The sequence below is a fragment of the Protopterus annectens genome, chromosome 6.part1 (assembly GCF_019279795.1).
Source record: "Protopterus annectens isolate FY-2018-M chromosome 6.part1, PAN1.0, whole genome shotgun sequence".
NCBI classification, from domain to species: domain Eukaryota; kingdom Metazoa; phylum Chordata; order Ceratodontiformes; family Protopteridae; genus Protopterus; species Protopterus annectens.
The window spans coordinates 360,815,613-360,833,758 of record NC_056738.1 but is presented as its reverse complement, the minus strand read 5'-3'; positions in this window follow the sequence as shown (position 1 = coordinate 360,833,758).

The following is an 18,146-nucleotide window of genomic DNA, read 5'->3' as shown; positions in this document are numbered from 1 at the left end:
GATATATTGCTAATAATACAAAACTATGTTCCTGGCAGGTTTGGTTCATTCAGTGGCTCAGGGACACTGGACTAGCTAATCTGGGAGGGAGATGGGAGAGAGCAAGTGCTACTGTTTGCCCATTCCCAGGTGAGAGTGATGGCTGAGTCACACTGCAAGAGCTCTAGGATGGGAAAAGGCCCTAGAAAACAGCACCCGAATTAAGGATTCAGAAGTGTTTGATCCCAGCTTGGAGCTCCTATGTATGCTACTTGGAACTTCAGTCTGCCAAGGTATACACCTCCATTGGTGCCAACACAATGGACATTGTAGAATGCGTTGTCAAAAATGAGGGTTCAAGAGCTCTATCAACTCCCTCTGATGATGGATGTCATACTCAACTATCATCTTTCCCTCCTCATGTCCTAGAACATGAAGGATCAGGAGCAATGGATATTTATTTATTTAATATTTGTTAAATGGAAAAGTCTGACTGGGACAGAGCCCATTTCCAATGGAGGACTGGAGAGAAACACTCCAGACCCATGTTTTTGGAATGTGGTAGGAAAACAGAGCACCTGGAGGAAACCCATGTGAACGTAGGGAGGACATGCAGACTCCACAAAGAAGACACCCCAGCTGAGAATCAAACTGGAGAACCTCTTACGGTGAGGCGACAATGTTAACCTCTGCACCAGTGCACTGCTCTGAATACAGAAACAAGGGTTAAGAGCTGCATGGTCATTGGAGTAATTGGGACCAAACATTATTAAAGCAGTATTTTCATTGATTCATCTTGTCATGTCCCATAAGCAACAAAATAAAGCCCCTAATCATAACTGTTTAAACTGGGTTTTTGGAAGGCTACTTTTTTTCCTGAAATTTACATTGACTGTTGTAGTTTACATGGTTCAGCAGACTTACTAAATGGAATCTTTATTTTCAAAAATTCCTTCACTAGGGCTTTTTATGAAACTGAAACCTGGGGAGGTGCGGAACTGACAGTAATTAGCTTTTCATCAAAAAGGAACGAAAATTATTTCAACTCTGCTTAAATATTTAACTTGCACTTATAGTGACCTGTGTGATGATTCTCCTTCGTACTTTTCTGCTTTCTTTCCCATGTTTTAGACAAAAAAATGTTATCATATTTTTATTTCCAGATTTCCAGTGGTGAAAAGCATACATTTTTACGATATTCTGCACTTTTATTTCCACAAGAAGAATTACATGTAAAAGCTATCCATTTGTGTTTTAAACCCTGCCGGGCTATAGCCTCGTAGTTTAATTTACAGCTGAGGCAGAACTATTTATTACTACCAGATTTGTACCTTAAATATTTTCCTGCATTTTTCCATACTGACAAATTTCTGAATAGTCTGGTGCCTTAAACTCTAGTAGAAATTCAATAACGACAGAAATGTCTCTGCTCCAGTTGATGCTTCAGTGCTTATCATTTACCTGCTTAAAGTTGCAGTCTTTGTTTGCTCATTCCCCCACTGACATATTAAACTAAAGTTTCTGAAAGAGCTCCAATATTGGCTTTATTTGATTGGATGTATCTCTAGCTAGCCTGCTTGCTCCTCTCTAGCTAGCCTGCTTGAAAAATTTTCTAAACTGTCCCACCCTTTTGCCGAGGGTTTTTTATAAGGCTGTGACTATGGCTTCTACCCCTTATAATAATCTGATTTCCAAAGTCTCTCCCTCCTCTCTTTCACTGCTATTCTCTGATGTATGAACTACTTATGTACTCTTCCCACCCATTGTTTCCCATAGACCCATGATACTGAGTGCCCAACCAGCAAACCAGTATAGCTCTTCAGTAAACCTCCTTTACTACATACGGCCTTTTGTTCATTTTCCTAGAGCTCAGCAAAGCTTGAAGTCCTAGAAGCATTCCACAAGTGTTTTCCTTATATCCAGTACCTGCCAGGGAAAGCTAAGTACTTTTGATTGCTAAATCACACTTTCCTAAGTTATTTTGAGTGATTCCTACTGTTTCCTACTTTTATGTGTGCGTTTCACAGCATTTTTTCTAAATTGCTCTTCCTCTCACTTTTACAGCAAGGGATTTCTAGCTAGCTGTTTAATTGGTCTGTGGTAGCATTGCACTTTTGGGTCCCTTCTACAGAGTTTTTACATTAGCAGGACTGGGTTTATTCATCTTGTGGCAGGAGGTGTTTGTCTGGCCTATCTGAGTTGGAAAATATACAAAGGGACTCGTAGTGTTGTAATTTTATTGGCCAGGGGCTCATTCGTTCATTTTCATCTTTTTCTTTCTGTACTGCTATAAGTGCTGAGCATTTGTATGGGTTAACGATGCCGATCGTTATATGCCTATATTGTGTATAACGATATAGAGTAACAAATACCTAGAAAGCAAATTTTCCCTGTAAAATGGTTCAGAAAACTGTACCCTGCAAAGCAGCAATATAGAGCAAATATCTTGCTTGCCGATAAGCTTAGAGCAGCTAGTTGGGTGTCGAGGGGCAATACCTACAGATTTAGTAGAATTCAGTATTGTGTAAACATTAGCCTAAACAGCACTAAATTCTACTAACTTTAATCTGCCCTTATAAAGTACCTTCATTAGTCTGCACCAACAAAGCACCCTTAATAGTCTTCTAACCCCAAAACACCACCCCCGTAGCTCACCATTCAAAGAACTGGACAGTATGGGTATGCAATTTCCTAACTTCTCTGTAGCCAGCTTGGTGGATATGAGCATCTCGAGACAATGTAGCAACTGTCTCATGTTTACTGACAACCACTTAAGTATATGAGAGGTGTACTTACAAAATGACACTGTAGGCTAAACTCTCACAAACACGCAAACATCAGATTGTTAAACCCACAGACACAATACCCACTTCACATAGCACACACCACACATACATAGACTAATGTATGCAGAGCCACTGAAAAGCAAGCTTTCTTAACAACAAAGATGGCTTAGACCACCTGTTGTCAATGCTATGCCTTAGCAAGCATAAAGGCATGCAGAAAAACACCATCTAACACCACACATACTGCCACTCTCAATGAAGCCCCAAACATTAAGCCCCTAAGGCAAGCAAACACAATTCTCAGGACTCCCATCACAGGGGACTCTATTGTAACATATACTGATGTCCCTCTAACCAGGCTGAACAAGAAGACAATGCTAGCTACTTATCTGGACCCAGGATCCACCAAATCATGTACACACTCAAGTCATTACGCCACAGATACAGTATGATTCCATCATAGTTCATGGTATAAATGACCTGAGATGTACCTCCCTGGCTATATAAAGAGAAAACATGGAGCTTTCAGACTATGTGTATCAAGCTGGTATAATCCTAGCATTGACTATCACAGAGAATGATAGCACAATATGAGCAAAAAATGATTGATTTCAACAACTGGCTTTCTTTCTGGTGTCATTCTAAGGGATCTAATATTTGCCAGCTTGGGAAGATGTGGTTAACAGAACAAGTTGCTTTGCCAAGGATGGTTTGCACCTTTCCCCTCTAGGGTTTCAAATATTGGTGAAAACTTTATACACCTCCATAGTGCCTTTTTTAGGCAATGCCAATTTGACAAACCTACCAATGTAGCAAAATCAACTCAACTGAAACTCAAGGTGTTATTGCTCAATGTCAGGAGCCTAAATAAAAAAACTTCACTCCCTCCAAGCCCTCCTCACACACAAGAATATTGATATCTGTGCAGTTATCAAGACATAGTTTAAAGTGGCAGAGATTACGCCAAAGTTTCAGTGCCTTCCACACTTTTAGACTAGTAGCTGCTCAAACAAGGATTAAAGATGGAGGTGTGTCACTATACATCAACAACAAGAATGTTTCTAGGGTGGTCAAACCGAATGTGCTGGAGTTTCTTCACATGCAGATCACCATAGAGAAAACCATATCTTAGCCAGCTATAGGTCACCCTCCATGTCTCAAGAAGCTCCCAATGCATACTTGGACATACTGGAGACGCTTACCATCCAGCCTAACACCCTACTCATGGGAGACTTTAATTATCCCTCTATATACTGGGAATCCTACATGGCTTCAAATCTACAGGCACAGAGATTCTTGGACCTTGTGCTCACAAATATGGGAGAATGCCGCCCCCCCCCCCCCCCCCAGTGTCTCATCCTCCCTGGTAAAGTCTAGTCACAAAGTTATTTCCATTAAAACCAATAACAGTTAGGAACTATTCCAAGGCAAATTACCATTTATTTAGTGATGGTTTGACAAAATTCAATGTCATTCCAAACCCCAAGAACACAGCAGCATATGTTGAATTGCTTTCAGAAACTTTGTATAGCCATGTCAATGGCTGCACAGAGGCTGCTTACCTAGCAGAAGTAAGTCCAGGACTAGCCCTAGAAACAAACAACCTGGTGGTATCCCAAATTAAACAAGAGATACAACAAATGAAAAAAAAATCATGGCAAAAATAGGAAGGTAGTTCCCATAAGGATAAAACCTCTCCCTCATCAAACTAAATGGGCAACTAAGAAGGCTAATTAGGTCAAATAAGGCCAGTTTTGAGGTTAAGATAGCTTCCCAGATGAAAGATAACCACAAGGCCTTCTTCAGCTATGTCAGAAACCTCAAGAGCAGCACACAGCACTGTGCTGAGCTGATGATTAATGGTGCCACATTTACCAAGTCTGGCAATATAGTGAACCTGTTAGCAGACAAATTTGGTTTCACCTCTACCCTTCCTCTCGGCCCCAACCATCCCCCAAAAATACCCTTAAACATAACTGCGCCAACCATACCAAGGGAGCATTTACTGACTGCGCTCAATAAAGCCAAGAAGACTGCCTCAATGGGCCCTGATAACAGTATAAAATATAACTTATCTTGAACCTGCAGTCATTGATTAACTATAGTCTTAAAACAGACTTTGTGCCATGTGAATGGAAGACTGCGATGGCAATTCCCCTTCATGAGGGTATTCTGGAAACTACAGACCCATTGGTCTGACTAGTCGTATTTGCAAAGTCATGGAAAGAATTATCATAGGTTCAAAGGTTCATAGGTGTGTACTAGACTAATGGCCCTGGAATCTTTACAAGCCTAGCCCATAGGATTACCCTGGCATCATGCCACCCAACCTTGGTTCCCAGTGCCTCTGTCGAGTAGAGCCACTGGAGTGATACCCGGGCTGAATTTTCTATTTCCCATCCACTCATCAAGATTTCTCTTGAAGAGGGCCAGTGAGGTACTCTGTTTGACATGTATGGGAAGTCTATTCCATAGCATGAGCAGTCTCTGGGTTGTGAACCTGTCCCTCCAGCATGTTCTGTTGATTGTGGTAATGAGGTAGAGGTCTTTGGAGTGTATGGTGTGGAGGGATTGAGATTTCTTTCGATGTAGCATTTCTAACAGAGCTGGGTCAGACATGGCTTTGTAAGTCAAGCAGAGATTACCTCTAAGTAGGTGATATGAGACAGAGAATAGTTGGAGTTTTTTGAGTCTGTCCATATAGGACAAGTCTTTAAGGCCTAGGATCCTCTTTGTGAGGTACTTTTGCGGCCACTTCAGTTATTGCAGGTGTCTAGTGAAGTACATGCCAAACGGGGCATTGTACTCGTTGATTGGCCTAATGAGGGAAGAGTAGAGGGAGACAATGACCTCTTTCTTCCTGGATGTAAAACCCTTAGTAATGAGATGTGTCACATAGAAGGACTTTCTGACCACAGTGGTAATGTGGTGGTCAAAAGAGAGGTTGCTGTCAACCTGTGTTCCCGATCTCTTATAACGCCTTCTGTATTCAGTGGACTACCATCGATGTGGTAATTCATGGGAACCGGGATTTTCCCAAAGGGGATGATGACACATTTTTTGGCATTGAGCTTAAGGCCATGGTTCTGACACCAGTCGTTGGTCTCAGTGAGGCCTTTCTGTAGGATGTTAACATTACTTGGGGAGTTTATATAGCTACCAACTTGCAATCATCTGTGAACTTTATCAGCCAAAGTCCCTTCATGTTGGCCTGGACTTCAGAGAAGTAGACACCAAACAGGAGAGGATTCTAACTGGAAATTATCAACAAGAACATAGAAAACCTTCAGACACTGGATCTATCCCAGTTTGGTTTTGTCAAAGGAAGGTCATGCTTACTGAATCTGGTGAACTTCATTGAAAAGGTCACTAAAATAATGTATGAGGGGGAAAACTGTGCATATTGACTACCTAGAACTGGCAAAAGCATTAATACCCAACTTAGGTATTGTCAACAAACTTATGGAACTAGGTATAAACTCCTTTATAACAAACTGGATAGCTAGCTGGCTCACTGATAGCACCCAGGAAGTTAGACTCAGTGAGGCCACTGACAAAAAGAAGCTGATCACCAGTGAAGTTCCCTAAAACCCTCTGCTAGGCCCACTCCACTTTGGTATCTACTTCTTGGAAGTCAGAGCCAATGTCAAAGGCCTCTGGCTAACCAGGTTTGTAGATGACTAAAAACATGGAGCAGTCACTGAATCCCTTCAAGATGAGAACACCCTTCAGGAAGGACTAACACAGACAAATGCTTGGTGCCAAAGCCACTGCTTAAAATTCAGTACCAAGAGATGCATTATAATATCTTTTGGGAAGTCTGCCACCCTGGGTAACTATGTCATTAATAAAACATTCCTAAAAGTTGATTAGTCAGGGATCTAGGAATGCATCATGATACGCATCTGTATCATATAGACTTCTGGGAGATGAGTTTTGCCTGGCATACAAGGCATCTCAGGACCTTGTTTTGATGAACCTTTTGTACAGCCGCAAAACAAACAACATCAGAACTACTAGATTAAAAGATCTAAATTTTGCTTAGTGGCATAAATTGGACATGTTGGAAAGACAGATATGTTTCTGAGAGAATTCCTATTCTCTGGAACAGGATCCCTATCCATGTGAAGCAGAGTTCCTCCCTATCCCTATTTATGTGCAGCTTGGACCAATGGATAGGTAATGGGGAATTCACCCCTAGTCTGGTGCCTATATCTCTGATAGGCAAAGGCAGCCAGTAATTCATCACCTACATGAATCAAATTTGTGGGTCACATTTGGGTTGCATGGCTAGGCGTATAAGGGGCCCTAGTGGTCATTAGCCTAGTGTACACCTATGAACCTGTGGCATAGTTTCCATCCCTGTCATGGTATCCCAGCCACTGTAATGTAGTTTCAACTATTTAAATTGTGCCAATTACATAATTTTTACAGGTCAACTGAAATGGAACTGAACTCTAGGACACGTAATCCTGCGAAGGAGTATGAGATATATTTTGGTTTGATTCTTATACTAATTTTTGGCCAGAGAAAAATGTGCTATTTTATGACAACATACATAGGTCTAGCAAACATGCACACACTCAACCACATATGCATAAACATGCATACCTATATATTTTAGTGTGTAAATGTGGTTCCTCTTTAAAAAGTTGCAGCCCGCATCATCGAAACTGAAAACGGTGAGACCATAACGTTGTAAGTGCACAAGTAACATTTGGCCACCATGGTGAAATTTGCCCTTTCTCCACTGTAGTGCGATCTTGGAGTTGGTATATTTAAGTACGGGGTGCGGGGGGGGCAAATCCTTCCACTTTGATGGGTGCGATTTCCTACCTGTTGTGTGTTTTTCATTGGTGGCCAAGTGGTTACTTTCCTGGAGAGGAAAGATGATGTTCCAAGAGTTTGTAATTCTGAACTTACGATGTTCTGGTTTCACCATTTTCAGCTTCGATGATGTGAGATGCGAAGTTTTGAAGGTAAACTGTACAGTACATGTATATGTATGTTTAACATATAATATTGTCTCAGTCTATGTAAAGATGTTAGATTTTTGTAGAGGGTAAAAAGGAAAATTACTTTTTTTTGTTTTACTAATTCAAAATAAATTACCTGAGTCATAATTTACAATGCATTTTATCACATGTGGTTATTTATCAAACAGGAGCAATTCAGATTTCTTTTAGAATTTGTACCTTCATTTTCCCAGAGTAGTGCTGAAATTAAAAGCCAGTCATCATTTATCTGTTTAAAGCAAGGTTGTCTTTACTGTAATATCCATACACCTGAATAAAACACATACATTCTATAGTATTTCCCCAGGAAAAAGAATTTTGTACATATCAAAGGTATAAATGACATGACACTATTCAGATATTTTTGAATATTTTGCTGCAGATGGTATGCTTTCTTTTAGCTTTTGCAGGATAACTGATGAAGCAATTACTGCTGCTATATGAAAACAAGACAAAGTGTTGAAAAATGTTAAATATAATTTAGGCATGTGGATACTAAAACTGATTTTTAAACATTAGTCACACCATGAAAAATGAAGTATGTATCCACTGCTGTATGACAGATATCTAAAATGAAATTCCTGAACAATTTTTTTACTACCTGGAAATAAAGTAACACAGCTGTAAAAAGTAAATCCTCCAAATGTCATCAAGAAACACTCATTTATGATCTAAGAAAAAACATTATTGGTGAATTAGAACACTGCACCTGTTTTTCTTATGGATCAAAGAAGCACAAGGGAATGTCTGTCTGAAATGTGCATACCAGTGTTTGTTCAGAATGTAGACAAATATTCCTGGAATGATAGATGCATCAAAGCAAACGTAGAGATGGGTTTTTTAATTCTGCCATTGTCACAATCTGAAAGGTAAAGTCATGCTAATAAATAATGGAATATATTTTCTAACTTTAGTAATCTGCCTAAGGTACAATACGTGGTAACTGCAGTCACTAAACTGGTGCTATGGAGTGACAGAACCACGCTGGAGAGTTTGAATTTATTTAAATAGTGATGGCCCAAAAAGATCATTGTATTTCCAGGTGCAGTACAGAGGAGAGTATGCAGAAAATAATTGTTATTCATATCCATAATGTAATTACAGGAGTCAGAACTGGAGGTGGCAGGATTAAAGATGTTAAGATATGCAGTGGGTGTGATGAGGATGGACAGGATTCAAAATGAGCATAATAGAGGGTCAGCTCAGGATGGACGGTTTGGCAACAAACCAGAGAGGTGAGATTGCATTGATTTGGACATGTGCTGAGGAGGAATGATGGGTAAATTTGGAGAAGGATGCTAAAGATGGAGCTGCCAGGTAAGAGGAAAAGAGGATGGCCTAAGATAAGGTTTATGGATGTGGTGAGAGAGGACATGCAGATGGTTGGTGTGACAGAGCAAGTTGGAGGGGACAGGAAGAAATGGAAACAGATGATCCGCTGTGGCGACCCCTAACGGGAGCAGCCAAAAGAAAAAGAAGATGGATCCATCCATCCATCCACAACCCCTTTTTCCCATTTTTTGCACATGGGTCAGGGTGTTACTTTAACATGACAATCATCTAGAGCCAAGGTTTACCCCAACGGGTGGCTAGCCCTGCCACAGTAGTTCTTCCACACCACACACTCACATAGACACACTCACATCTATGGCCAGTTTGGAGTGTCCAATCCACCTACTGCATGTCTTTGGAATGTGGGAGGAAACCAGATCACCTGTAGGAAACCCATGAAACACAAGGAGGACATGCACCCCAGCCAAGAATCGAACTGGGGAATCTCTTGCTGCGAGGTGACAATGCTATCTGCTGTGCCAATGTGCTGCCCTTGCTATTCATATACCATGTAGTGAGTAAAGTTTGTGATGTGACATCTAAGAAATTATTACCCTAGCTGTTGTCTGTTTATTGTGCTATTCAGTGTCACTGACCAGCCTTGTAGTAAACTTTACTTACTGCATGGTATATGAATAACAATTTTTTCTGCATACTTTACTCTGTACTGCACCTGGAAATACAGCAATCTTATGGCTAAACATAGTTGGAAAAAATGATCTGAAATTACAAAAAAACTACAATAGAAATAGCTCATTTCATAAGAAAACTTTATAAATTATTACTGCACTGATGATTTTTGTTTAAAGTGGACACTGAAGAACAAAAAGATCAGATTTGCACAAGAGATGAAACAATAACTTGTAAAAGAGTCAAAACTGAGACAACTGGCATGGTACAATATATTACATCATAGGTAAGTGTGCAGTAACATGGATAATCTGTGCTATGTACTAAATAACTTATCATTTTGCTCAGAAAATATAATCAAAAGGAAACAAATCTGAACTACTTCGAGGCGATCTATGCCTGACATACAAAGCTATGTCAAATCCAGAATTAATGGACATGCGCCACCTCAGTAAATCTAAATCCCTTAGAGCCACACGCTCGAGGGACTTGAACCTCAGCACAGAAATAAATAGAACTTGCTGGAGGGACAGGTTCATAACCCAGAGGCTCCCTTTGCTCTGGAATAGAATTCCAGTTCATGTGAGGCAGAGCACCTCACTGAATCTCTTCAAGAAGAATCTCGATAGGTGGATGGGGGATTGTAGGTTTGTCCCAGGGATTACTCCTGTGTCACGATTAGACAGAGGCACAGTAAACTAAACCTTAAAAAGGGCACAGTATACTCAAATCAAGGGGTGGCGTAAGCCATATAGAATCGGGCTAGGCTTATAATTGCCCCAGGGCAGATAGCCTAGTATGAACCTATGAACCTATGAGCCTATAAAAGCAGCACCTTCCCTTCAGAGTAATTCCTGCACTTTGTTGTATGTGTTTACACATATGCATGGAAACACACTACAAAGATTGCACCTGCTGCAGCTCTGGTTATAGACTTTCTCATATTATCTGTAGTAAAGTCACTATGGCATTTTTATGTAGCCTTCTAACTTGTAACAAACTATGAAAAAATTAACATGACCTTTCCGTTATGTTTCCTTTTCACTACTTTAAATATAGTTGTAGCATAACCCTTCTAGCAATACCTGCAGTATTTTGCATACCCACTAAATGTGGGCCACATTTGAAAATGGTCGCACGTTATCAATATAATACATCCATAGTCTATAAATTCATATTTTTATTCTTTTTCCACACATTGTATTGCTAAATACTTCAGGATAATTAGGCTGCCACTCTTCTTTCTGGTTTCCTATTGCAGGAGTGGTAGTTTTATACCTACTATCAATTAAAATGTATAAGATGTTTAACAAAAAATAATTTTGTAGTTTTAACTTAATTAAAAAGTAGCACAATGCCTCATGATATATTTCAAAGATTATTTTGTGGAAAAAATCTTGGTCCATTTGTATGTTTTATTAGCATTTACAGTTAAAAATGCAGATATGTATTTCTTGGACAGTTTGCGTACCTTGATTTTGTTTACAGAGGTTCAGACAACATCATTAAATGGAAGTGGTTCAAAAATAGATTACCCTTGGGGCAAGGTGATATTGCAAATTACTGGCACTAAAATGAGATATTGTAATTCCAAGAGATGCTTGCATGTGTTAAATTCCAGTTAAGAAATGCGAAGGCTTTGTCATTTGCTACAGCCCATGTACATCATTTCAAGGATTTGAACTGGGACATGATCCTATTTATGGCAGAATTTAGAAAAAAGTAGTGGACCACACCTGAACAATTGGTAGTGCAGCATAAGTCACTCAGTATGAGGTTCAGAAGAACAGGGCAACACAGAGGTCTAGTCACACTAAAATCTTTACCCTATATAACTGGTATTAATAAGGTAGATCTACTCCAACAGTTTTAATGCTTAGTCAAATCATTATTCAGTTGGGCAGCGACATGTTTTTGGAACATAATATAGAGCTTGGATCAGGAAGAGTATTTCAATGGATATGCTGCAAGCTTATTTTATAATATGCTGTCAGTTACAATAGTTATTGGGATTCAAATACTCTGCACATTTATGCATAAATTATAAACATAGAGTAGCAAGAGGCCAGTGTTAACTGAATTACACAGGGTAGCTAATTGGTAAAAGAGGTGGATTTTATGTGACACTGTATGACTGCTGTACAGTTCGATGTAAGATGATGATTGAGGGCACTCAAACGCCGAGGTACCGGGGGTTACTTGTTACATGACAAGGAAATGAGTTTCAGTCTATGGATGCAGCTACATAAACAAAGTATCATTGTGTCATTTGTGAGAGAGCAGAGGTTGAGTGAGGAACTGGTTTTGAGAAACATAGCTCACAGGCTAGATTGTACCAGGAAATAAGATCCTTTAAAGGACATTTGTCAGGATAATGCATAGCGAAATGTGCCACCTTCAGTGTGGAGATTCTTATTTTGGTATTTGGCTCTAGCCAGCTGTTTCCTCTCGGACAGTTTGAGGTGACCAGGGATCTGGAAACATAGTTGCACACCTGTGCACATTTAGAGTGAGAAGCACAGGTCAGCAAAAAGGGAACAACAATAGAGAAGATTCAGAAAGAGGAATGCTGTACCAGTGGTAAGATATGCATGTAGAAATTGTTTTGCCTGGTATAAGCTTCCAAGTTTGCAGCTGCAGTGAAAGATAACTTTTGCGATGCATGGTGGATGTACAGTAGCAGAATCAAAAGTGATGCCAGATAATTTAAACTTTGATGCCAATTTTAATGGCGTATAATTTTGTAAGATTTTGAAGACTTGTCTAACCTTGGTTAGAAAACCATTCCTTGTTTGTAGTGAGTATTAATTTAGTAGCTGTGCTGTAACATTACTAAAATGCAGTTTGGAGGAGATGGTTGTTTGACTTGAAGATAGATAAGAATGGTGATATCATACTTTATCAAACATTTGAGATGGCATACTGTACCACAAATGGGGTGATATACTGTACTAAAATGTGTTTTGATATACTATACGACAGGTGCAAGATGCAGGTGCAGGTTGCAGGATAAAATACTGTTCTACAGATGTGTGATGGCATACTGTACCATGGATGTGGGATGACATACTGTACTACAAACAGAGATGGATCTAGCACTAAGCAATCTAGGCAGTGCACTAGGGCCCTTTGGCTGGGGGGGGAGGGGGCACTGACCAGGGGGCTTCCACATTAACAGTTTAGTTAATTAATAAAAAAAATCCACCTCTAAACACTGAGGTGGCAGCATAATCTCCTTGAAGGAGGACCGTGTATGTGTCGCACACATGCATGCACACCAGCGAAGATTATGGGCTTATTTTGCTTCGGTTTTACTTTTTTTCAGGTTGGCCAAGCGGTCACTTACCTAGAGTGGAAAGTCAGTGTTCTAGGATGTCGGTGTTATGGGGTTTTCAGCCTTTTTATCTCGTCAATATGAAAATCAGGTAAGTGAATATTCGGTCTACTGAAGTAGACGTGTGTGTGTGTGTGTGTGTGTGTGTGTGTGTGTGTGTGTGTGTTTGTGTACACATGCAGAATTTAAACTAGCCATTCATTTGTTGGTGTATGAGAGAGAAAGTAGATGTACATGTGTATGTGTGTGTGTGTGTGAGTGTGTGTGTGTGTGTGTGTGTGTGTGTGTGTGTGTGTGTGTGTGTGTGTGTGTGTGTGTGTGAGAGTGTGTGTATGTGTAACATACCTGTCAAATGTCCAGATTTAGCCTCAGAGTTTTGGCTTGTTTTTCAAAAAATTCACTTTTTTTGGCAAGTCACTGAAGATTGAAGTCACTAAATAATTTCATACTTCATATCTTTCAGAAAATGCATGTTAATACAAATCTTGTTGTTATAGCAACTTTCTATGTTAAAAAGAGCAATATTTAAAATCTTTCCTATTTTTGGGCCATTGTATTCCCACTATTTTAGGCATTGTCTAGATTTCTTGCAGTAAAAGGATGAGAGGTATGGTATGCAATGCTCTAGTTGGGGGGGGGGACAGGTTAGTCAATTATCTTCATCAGGCTTGACCCAGTAACTTGGTTACAGGAGACAACAGCCTGAATCCTCTACACCAACTACCAGACTGCTGAAGGAACTGTGAGCTTCAATGGAGACATGAGCATGAATCCTCTACACCATCTACCAGACTGCTGATGGAATTGTGAGTTTGAGTTTCAGCATTTTCAGGGAATTATGAATTTCAGTGCATTTTCAAGGGATTATGAGTTTTAGTACATTTTCATTGAATTATGAGTTTCAAGGGAAGAGAGATTTGCTGTTGCTCATGCTAAGTCTGTTTTCAATGTGGAACTGCTTTGTTTAGCAAATGACAGTCACTTTTTGTGCTACAGAATTTCAAAGCAGTGTTAGTAGCATAATTGCCTTTGGTGCAGACAGCTGTGGATTCTACTCCCACACCATGTAGATGGAGTGTTAATATTGCAGTGCCCCTTTGATTGCTGATTATGTGTTGTATTTTAAGGGGGGGGGTTTCTGCACTCCTGAGCGTGTTTTCCTTTGTACAAGATGCCTAGTAACTATGAACTTGTCAGTCATTCCCTATTGCAGTATTACCAGCTTACCATTTTTTTTAATGTAACATAGGCAATTCATTCTTTAATGGCAGCAGGCACTGAATTTGTAGATGTAACACTGAAACTTAAAGTTGTTTGCAAGTAGTAACCTCTTCACTAGTTACAGATCTCTTTAATGTAGAATTTTTTCAGATTACTTTTACTGATATTGGTGGATTGTTATGACAGATGTTTGATGACCTTTTATGGTTGAAAATTTCTGAAATGGGTAGTTTTGTCATTATTGGTTCATACATTTTGTTTCATTGCTTACAGGACGAATGTTCAAAACTACAAATTTAAAACACATTCTAACAAGTGGTGTTGTATTATACAAGGAATATAATTTAATACAATCAGGAAGGTGACTCAAAGAACACATACACGTATGCATGGCCTTAAAATATGTGCAAGGAGTCTATGGTTTTAAAGGAGTCCAAAGGTAAACTTAACCCTCCACTGGCCAGATACATTTTCTTTGAATGTGGGTTTTAATGCCATTTCAATGAATGTGAGTTTCAAGGGCAGATAAGTTTACTGCTCATGCTAAGTCTGTTTTCACTGTGAGATTGTATTGTTTGTTTATCAAATGGCTGTCAGTATTTACGCTATTTTATTTCAATATCTGTAATCATTGTAGAAGTAAATAAGAAAACAGTATGCACACTGACAGGTTTGAACAGTGTTTATGGTAACTGGGGGAAGTAGCCAAGTCATGGAATACTAGAATGGCTGGGGAGGGGGCTGCTGTAGGGCACCCCAATCTTTTACCATGCCTAGAGACCCACTTGACCATGGTCCAGCTCTGACTACAAATGTGTGATGACATAAGATACTACAGATGTGTGATGGCCCACTGGACCACTTATGCAGGATAACATACTGTCATACAGATGTGTGATAACATACTATGTTACAGATGTGGGATGGCATACTGTATAGCAGATGGGATGATATATAATACCACAGATGTGGAATGATGCTCTTTACCACAGCTACCAAATGACATTCTGTGCCAAAGATGCAGTATGACATATTGTACCTTAGTTGATGGATAACATACTTTAAATATATCACTGACAAAAAAGGTGAAAAGCAGTAGCCCATGGACTGATGTTTCTGGTCCCTTGAGGTAAGACAAAAATATATGGTTTGACTAATAAACAGATTGTGTTCAATGGGCAAAGTAGCTAGAAAACCATTTTTCAGTGATAGGGGAGTGAAATCAAAGAGCTCAAATGGAGACCATGTCTATGGGCATACATTCCTCTCCACTCATTCTAAACTAAATGCATCATCCCCCCAGGTCTGAACGAACAAGTATCTCTCAAACCCATCCTCAGTGAAAAAGCAGATTTGCTAACATAAATTTTAAAGGAATTTAACATGATTTTTATGTATTTTTATTTATGTTTCATAGTTTTCTATTTTGAAAAATATTTTTGAAAGTACTTGTGATTGGAATAGGTGCTTTGTACACCTTTAACATAGGGGATTTTCTTTTAATTACTAGCATTTCATGATAGGCTGATGAACTTCAGCTAGTTTATAAATAGGATGATGAATGTGAGTGTATTTTAGCTGAAGAAGTCTCCATGAGAGATGAAAATGCTTATGTGATGTGTTTTAACTAATAAAAATAATAGTATTTTTTTCATGTTGAAGTCCGGTTAATTCCTACATTTTTTTACTGGTTTGGTGAAGTTTGGGCCATTTTTTTTAGTCAATTTTGTCTTCCTCATCTGTAATTAAAAGGGAGAAGACAGTTCTTGTTTATTTGTATTTGCACTTATTTGATATATATATATATATATATATATATATATATATATATATATATATATATATATATATATATATATGGGTCTACTTCAAAGGATCGAAACACCATATCATCGAAGATGAATTAATCGAAGATAAATTCATTGAGATGACATCTTCAAAACTTTAAAACATCAAACTCCCGGAACTCCGAAAGCCAACCCCGGATAAAGAACCACATGGCCACTAGGACAAAAATACAAACAATGAAGCAAGTACAACCCTCCAAAGTGAGGGGCTTTGCCCCCACACCCCCTAACTAAATATACCAACTCCAAAATCACACTACAGTGGGGAAACAGCAATGTTCACTTTTCCCGGGGTTTTTTTTTTCGATGGTCCGGGTGTTTGACATTTTAAAGTTTTGAAGATGTCACCTTGATGAATTCATCTTTGATGATGTGGTGTTTCAATATTCTCAGGTAGATCTATATATGTATTTATATATACATTCCAGTCTAAGTAATAAATCCTTTTTTGTTTTTTTTTCTCATGCATGCATAGTTGTATGAATTTGTACAATACTGTGCTACTATTCCCTGTCATGCAAGAGAAAAATATGTATGAAATGTGTGTTGAATGTTTTCAAAATACTATGCTGTGCATGTAACACTGTGCTCAGGTATAACTAATTCACAGAAATGTAACAATTCATGGAATGTGGCATTTCCTTTGCTGTACAAATATGTCTGATTTGATAGGTAATGTAGAAGTAAAACAACATTTCTCAGTAAAGTTCATGCTGGTTATTCGCTTGGTAGAGCAACCTCCACCCCCTCTCCCAGTGTCCACTATAACTTGGGTGTGGTGTCTGAGACTTCAGCCATGATGTACATGCAGGTAGAAATACCTTTGAACCAATAACTGTGTTAAGCAACCGTATTAGTTATATTTTGATGGCTTATAGAAAACTGTCTTCATGGTATATAATTAATTCATTTTCTACAATAGTAATTATAATTTTAATGTGTAATTTTAATTTTATTTTCATTTTTTATAAATCCATTAACAAAGGCTTCTTCTTGTTACCTAGTACAAGACTTACTGAGCTACATATACAGATTATTATTTTAATAAACATATGTCACATTGTACATAATTTAATAATAGCAATACAAATAATATTTTCAGGCACAAATCTTTCTTAGAAAATACCTATAGTTATGTAAACTTGTTAATTTGTTTTTATTGTTAATATGACTCAGTGTAATAGAGAACATTAAAAAACAATGCATGTAGTATGTACACCATCAATGTAAGGTAGACAAAAAGCAATGATACAAGGGTTATCATTCCTGCAGGTCTCGGTTATCTACAAGATAACAGTAGTAGTGCACAAAAAAATTTAAGAGCAATATATCATGAGTAAATGACACATTATAATGAATATCCTGCCATATAAACTTGTACTGCTGCCACTTCACCTTACTCACTGTGCAAATGATGATAGTTTTTTTATGTTTCTGAAGTCAGGAATTATTGTGTATGACAGCATAAAACTAATCTGATGTGCAGTACCATAGATTAATCAAAGAATAGATGGCATGATATAAAAAATCAGTATAATTTATTTTCCTTAAATTTATAATGCATTAATGCAGGAAGTATTTCCTTGCTGACAATATTCATTAATTTGTATAATTAAGTAAACAATAAAGCAGAACGTATTCATCAGAACTGATAAAAAGCAGATAAAGTGTGAATTATTTTTATGTGATGCTTTATGACATCACTGAATGGGAGTCAATGAGTAGTCAGGCATGACTTTAAGTAACAATAAAACGAGTAACTTTTCTAAAATATAATTAAAAAAAATTAAATGAGAGACAATATCAGATGAACAGTAACAGCAGACCATGTCCTACACAGCATAGCCCATATATATCACTGCATGCATCAATTACACTCTTATGTGATGTTTATAATAAAGGAAACACTAACCTGAATGTCATGGTCCATAACTAAGGACTAGACAGCACATCTCTAACCTGCACAGCTGCATGCCAAGCATGATATTGCCACATGGGGTCC